Source organism: Haemorhous mexicanus, chromosome 16 (assembly GCF_027477595.1).
Source record: "Haemorhous mexicanus isolate bHaeMex1 chromosome 16, bHaeMex1.pri, whole genome shotgun sequence".
NCBI lineage: Eukaryota > Metazoa > Chordata > Aves > Passeriformes > Fringillidae > Haemorhous > Haemorhous mexicanus.
Genome location: NC_082356.1, coordinates 17421838 through 17428849, shown reverse-complemented (window position 1 = coordinate 17428849; position 7012 = coordinate 17421838).

Here is a 7012-nt window from a genome sequence, read left to right as displayed (position 1 = left end):
GTAGAGAATTAAACCAGTTAGCACCAGTTAAACCGGTTCTGGTAGAGAATTAAACCAGTTAACACCAGTGAAACCGGTTCTGGTAGAGAATTAAACCAGTTAACACCAGTTAAACCAGTTCTGGTAGAGAATTAAACCAGTTAACACCAGTTAAACCAGTTCTGGTAGAGAATTAAACCAGTTCCACCAGTGAAACCGGTTCTGGTAGAGAATTAAACCAGTTAACACCAGTTAAACCGGTTCTGGTAGAGAATTAAACCAGTTCCACCAGTTAAACTGGTTCTGGTAGAGAATTAAACCAGTTAACACCAGTTAAACCAGTTCTGGTAGAGAATTAAACCAGTTAACACCAGTTAAACCGGTTCTGGTAGAGAATTAAACCAGTTAGCACCAGTTAAACCGCTTCTGGTAGAGAATTAAACCAGTTAACACCAGTGAAACCGGTTCTGGTAGAGAAATAAACCAGTTACCACCAGTTAAACCGGTTCTGGTAGAGAATTAAACCAGTTCCACAAGTTAAACCAGTTCTGGTAGAGAATTAAACCAGTTAACACCAGTGAAACCGGTTCTGGTAGAGAATTAAACCAGTTAACACCAGTTAAACCAGTTCTGGTAGAGAATTAAACCAGTTAGCACCAGTTAAACCGGTTCTGGTAGAGAATTAAACCAGTTAACACCAGTGAAACCGGTTCTGGTAGAGAATTAAACCAGTTAACACCAGTTAAACCAGTTCTGGTAGAGAATTAAACCAGTTAACACCAGTTAAACCGGTTCTGGTAGAGAATTAAACCAGTTAGCCCAGTTAAACTGGTTCTGGTAGAGAATTAAACCAGTTAGCCCAGTTAAACCGGTTCTGGTAGAGAATTAAACCAGTTCCACCAGTGAAACCGGTTCTGGTAGAGAATTAAACCAGTTAACACCAGTTAAACCGGTTCTGGTAGAGAATTAAACCAGTTCCACCAGTTAAACTGGTTCTGGTAGAGAATTAAACCAGTTAACACCAGTTAAACTGGTTCTGGTAGAGAATTAAACCAGTTAAACCAGTTAAACCGGTTCTGGGTCTGTTCCCACGGAATTCTGTACCGGGGCCAGAATTCCGCGGGGAGCGAAAAGGGGCGGGGATTGGGAAGGGCCGAAATGCGGGGGGGAGGAGAAGGGGCCGGGATTGGGGCGGGTTCGAGAGATTTGGGGAGGGTTTGGGGCGGGTTTGGGAGATTTTGGGCGGGTTTGGGACGGGTTTGGAGTGGATTTGGGAGGGTTTGGGGAGGGTTTGGGGCGGGTTTGAGAGGGTTTGAGAGGGTTTGGGGCGGGTTCGGGAGATTTTGGGAGGGTTTGGGGCGGGTTTGGAGCGGGTTTGGGGCGGGTTTGAGAGGGTTTGGGACGGGTTTGGGAGATTTTGGGAGGGTTTGGGGCGGGTTCGGGAGATTTTGAGAGGGTTTGGGGCGGGTTTGGGGCGGGTTTGGGGCGGGTTCGGGAGATTTGGGGCGGGTTTGGGATGGATTTGAGAGATTTTGGGAGGGTTTGGGGCGGGTTCGGGAGATTTTGGGAGGGTTTGGGGCGGGTTCGGGAGATTTGGGGCGGGTTTGGGATGGATTTGAGAGATTTTGGGAGGGTTTGGGGCGGGTTTGGGAGATTTTGGGCGGGTTTGGGACGGATTTGAGAGATTTTGGGAGGGTTTGGAGCGGGTTTGGGGCGGGTTTGGAGCGGGTTTGAGAGGGTTTGAGAGGGTTTGAGAGGGTTTGGGAGATTTTGGGAGGGTTTGGGGCGGGTTTGGGGCGGGTTCGGGAGATTTTGGAAGGGTTTGGAGCGGGTTTGGGGCGGGTTCGGGGAGGGTTTGGGGCGGGTTCGGGAGATTTTTGGGAGGGTTTGGGGCGGGTTTGGGGCGGGTTTGGAGCGGGTTTGGGGCGGGTTTGGGAGATTTTGGGAGGGTTTGGGGCGGGTTTGAGAGATTTTGGGCGGGTTTGGGGCGGGTTCGGGAGATTTGGGGCGGGTTTGGGATGGATTTGAGAGATTTTGGGAGGGTTTGGGGCGGGTTTGGGAGATTTTGGGCGGGTTTGGGACGGATTTGAGAGATTTTGGGAGGGTTTGGGGCAGGTTTGGGAGATTTTGGGCGGGTTTGGGGCGGGTTCGGGAGATTTTGGGAGGGTTGGGGCGGGTTTGAGAGGGTTTGGGGCGGGTTTGGGGCGGGTTTGAGAGGGTTTGGGAGGGTTTGGGGCGGGTTCGGGAGATTTTGGGTGGGTTTGGGGCGGGTTTGGGAGATTTTGGGAGGGTTTGGGGCGGGTTTGAGAGGGTTTGGGGCAGGTTCGGGAGATTTTGGGCGGGTTTGGGGCGGGTTTGGGGCGGGTTTGGAGCGGGTTTGAGAGGGTTTGGGGCGGGTTCGGGAGATTTTGGGCGGGTTTGGGGCGGGTTTGGGAGATTTTGGGAGGGTTTGGGGCGGGCTTGAGAGGGTTTGGGGCTGGTTTGGGGTGGATTTGAGAGATTTTGGGCGGGTTTGGGGCGGGTTTGAGAGGGTTTGGGGCGGGTTTGGAGTGGATTTGGGAGATTTTGGGAGGGTTTGGGGCGGGTTTGGGAGATTTTGGGAGGGTTTGGAGCGGGTTTTGGGTGGGTTTGGGTCGGATTTGGGAGATTTTGGGCCGGTTTAGGGCGGGTTCGGGGAGGATTTGGGAGATTTTGGGCGGGTTTAGAGCGGAATCGAAAGTAGAGATTGATTTCCTGGAGAATCGCGGAGCGTGCGGGAAACGGGAACGGAGGATCCGGCCCGGGAGGGAGCGAACCCGGCAGTGCCGGGAACGGCGGGAGGAGAGCCCGGAGGGCGGGAGAAGGGTCTGGAAGCGGGGAGAGCCTGAGGTGAGGAGATCCCGGAGCTGAGGAGATCCCAGAGCTGAGGAGAGCCCGGAGCTGAGGAGATCCCGGAGCTGAGGAGAGCCCGGAGCTGAGGAGAGCCCGGAGCTGAGGAGAGCCCGGAGCTGAGGAGATCCCAGAGCTGAGGAGATCCCGGAGCTGAGGAGATCCCAGAGCTGAGAGGATTCCAGAGCTGAGGAGATCCTGGAGCTGAGGAGATTCCAGAGCTGAGGAGAGCCCAGAGCTGAGGAGATCCCGGAGCTGAGGAGATCCCGGAGCTGAGGAGATCCCAGAGCTGAGAGGATCCCGGAGCTGAGGAGATCCCGGAGCTGAGAGGATTCCAGAGCAGAGGAGATCCCGTGCCAGGATGGCAGAAGGGCAGGACCAGAAGTCTCTGGAGTTCCGTATCTCCAACAGGACCTACAACACCACCCTCAGGTACCACAGGTGAGGACGGGGGGACATCAGAGGGACCCTCGGGGGGCGGGGAGGGGCAGCTCTGGGTGGGATCTTCATCCCGGACTGGGATCATCTCCAGGGGCTGGGATCATCTCCAGGGGCTGGGATCATCTCCAGGGTTTGGGATCATCTCCAGGGGTTGGGGTCACCACCAGGGGTCTTGGATCGTCTCCAGGGGTTTGGGATCATCTCCAGGGGTTTGGGATCTTCTCCAGGGTTTGGGATCATCTCCAGGGGTTGGGATCATCTCCAGGGATTTGGGATCATCTCCAGGGTGTCGAATTATCTCCAGGGTTGGAGTCACCACCAGGGGTTGGAGTCACCACCAGGGGTTGGGATCATCTCCAGGGATTTGGGATCATCTCCAGGGCTCGTTCCACCTCCCAGTGCTCCCAGCACCTCCCAGTGACCCCAGCCCCCCTCACGCTGATCCCACCCCTCCTTTTCCCTCCTCAGGACCGACAACGACAAGAACTTCCCCCCCCTCACCCCGGTGTTGCCCTGTAGCCACTCTGACTCCGGCTACCTCTGGAGCAGCTCCAACGCCCTGGGCCACGGCTGGCTCGCCATCTACGAGGCCGACTCCTTCACCTTGGCCATCTTCCTCTTCTTCAGCAAGGTGCCGGAATATTCCTCAAAGATGCTGCATCTGGAGGTGTCCCTGGACAAGGTTCACCTGGGCGACTTCCGGGAGACCTTTGCCCGCATGACCTTGGTGCAGAACCCTCCCCACCCCGAGCAAACCGTCGGCTCCTGTGCCAGGGTCTCCGACAGCAGCCAGCTGTCCGTCACGCTGCTCACCGGCCGCTACGAGGTGACGGCCAACTTGTACCGCGACCCAAAACCCCTTCTCGTGGTGGAGCTGGAGGAACGGGACATCGTGTCCATGCATGGGCCTGTCTAGAACCCCACAGGCACCTCTAGAACCCCACAGGCACCTCTAGAACCCCACAGGCACCTCTAGAAGTCCATAGATGTTGCCAGAACCCCATAGGCACCTCTAGAACCCCATAAGCACCTCTAGAACCCCATAGATGTTGCCAGAACCCCGTAGGCACCTCCAGAACCCCACAGGCACCTCTAGAACCCCACAGGCACCTCTAGATCCCCATAGATGTTGCCAGAACCCCACAGGCACCTCTAGAACCCCATAAGCACCTCTAGAACCCCATAGATGTTGCCAGAACCCCGTAGGCACCTCCAGAACCCCATAAGCATCTCTAGAAGTCCATAGACATTGCTAGAACCCTGTAGGCACCTCTAGAACCCCACAGGCACCTCTAGAACCGCAAATGCATCTCTAGAACCCCATAGATGTTGCCAGAACCCCATAGCCACCTCTAGAACCCCATAAGCATCTCTAGAAGTCCATAGACACCGCTAGAACCCTATAGGCACCTCTAGAACCCCACATGCTTCTCTAGAACCTCATAGACACTGCCAGAACCCTGTAGGCACCTCTAGAACCCCATAAGCACCTCTAGAACCCCATAGATGTTGCCAGAACCCTGTAGGCACCTCTAGAACCCCACAGGCACCTCTAGAACCCCATAAGCAACTCTAGAACCCCATAGATGTTGCTAGAACCCCATAAGCACCTCTAGATCCCCATAGATGTTGCCAGAACCCTGTAGGCACCTCTAGAACCCCATAAGCATCTCTAGAAGTCCATAGACACTGCTAGAACCCTGTAGGCACCTCTAGAACCCCACAGGCACCTCTAGAACCCCAAAGGCATCTCTAGAAGTCCATAGATGCTTCCAGAACCCCACAAACACCTCTAGAACCCCACGGAGACCTCTAGAAGCCCACAGACACCTCTAGAACCCCAAAGGCATCTCTAGAAGTCCATAGACACCGCTAGAACCCTGTAGGCGCATCTAGAACCCCATAAGCCTTCCCACCTGGATATAATCTGGACATTCTGGAACCCCAGCATGGCTCCGCCCAGTGGGAGGAGCCAAGCCTTCCCACCTGGATATAATTTGGACATTTTTGACCCCCAGCACGGCTCCACCCAGTGGGAGGAGCCAAGCCTTCCCACCTGGATATAATTTGGACATTTTGGAACCCCAGCACGGCTCCGCCCAGTGGGAGGAGCCAAGCCTCCCCACCTGGATATAATTTGGACATTCTGGAACCCCAGCACGGCTCCGCCCAGTGGGAGGAGCCAAGCCTTCCCACCTGGAAATAATTTGGACATTTTGGAACCCCAGCATGGCTCCGCCCAGTGGGAGGAGCCAAGCCTTCCCACCTGGATATAATTTGGACCTTTTGGAACCCCAGCACGGCTCCGCCCAGTGGGAGGAGCCAAGCCTTCCCACCTGGATATAATTTGGACATTCTGGAACCCCAGCACGGCTCCGCCCAGTGGGAGGAGCCAAGCCTTCCCACCTGGGTATAATTTGGACATTTTTGACCCCCAGCACGGCTCCACCCAGTGGGAGGAGCCAAGCCTTCCCACCTGGATATAATTTGGACATTTTGGAACCCCAGCACGGCTCCGCCCATGGGGAGGAGCCAAGCCTTCCCACCTGGGTATAATTTGGATATTTTTGAATACCAGCATGGCCCCGCCCAGTGGGAGGAGCCAAGCCTTCCCACCTGGATATAATTTGGATATTTTTGAATACCAGCATGGCTCCGCCCAGTGGGAGGAGCCAAGCCTTCCCACCTGGATATAATTTGGATATTTTTGAATACCAGCATGGCTCCGCCCAGTGGGAGGAGCCAAGCCTTCCCACCTGGATATAATTTGGACATTTTGGAACCCCAGCACGGCTCCGCCCAGGGGGAGGAGCCAAGCCTTCCCACCTGGGTATAATTTGGACATTTTGGAACCCCAGCACGGCTCCGCCCAGTGGGAGGAGCCAAGCCTCCCCACCTGGATATAATTTGGACATTCTGGAACCCCAGCACGGCTCCGCCCAGTGGGAGGAGCCAAGCCTTCCCACCTGGAAATAATTTGGACATTTTGGAACCCCAGCATGGCTCCGCCCAGTGGGAGGAGCCAAGCCTTCCCACCTGGATATAATTTGGACCTTTTGGAACCCCAGCACGGCTCCGCCCAGTGGGAGGAGCCAAGCCTTCCCACCTGGATATAATTTGGACATTCTGGAACCCCAGCACGGCTCCGCCCAGTGGGAGGAGCCAAGCCTTCCCACCTGGGTATAATTTGGACATTTTTGACCCCCAGCACGGCTCCACCCAGTGGGAGGAGCCAAGCCTTCCCACCTGGATATAATTTGGACATTTTGGAACCCCAGCACGGCTCCGCCCAGGGGGAGGAGCCAAGCCTTCCCACCTGGGTATAATTTGGACATTTTGGAACCCCAGCACGGCTCCGCCCAGTGGGAGGAGCCAAGCCTTCCCACCTGTAAATAATTTGGACATTCTGGAACCCCAGCACGGCCCCGCCCAGTGGGAGGAGCCAAGCCTTCCCACCTGGATATAATTTGGACATTTTGGAACCCCAGCATGGCTCCGCCCAGTGGGAGGAGCCAAGCCTTCCCACCCTCAGGGCGGTGCTCTCTTTTCACACTAAAATGAATTTACAATTTAAAATGAATTTACAAAATAATTTACAATTCTTTTCCAACACCTCTCACCTGTGTCCGACGGAGTTTTTCCGCTCTAAACCAATCCAAAAGCGCCAACATCACCCAGAAGATGGAGGCCAGGAAGGAGAAGGAACACGGACAGGACACGCCCA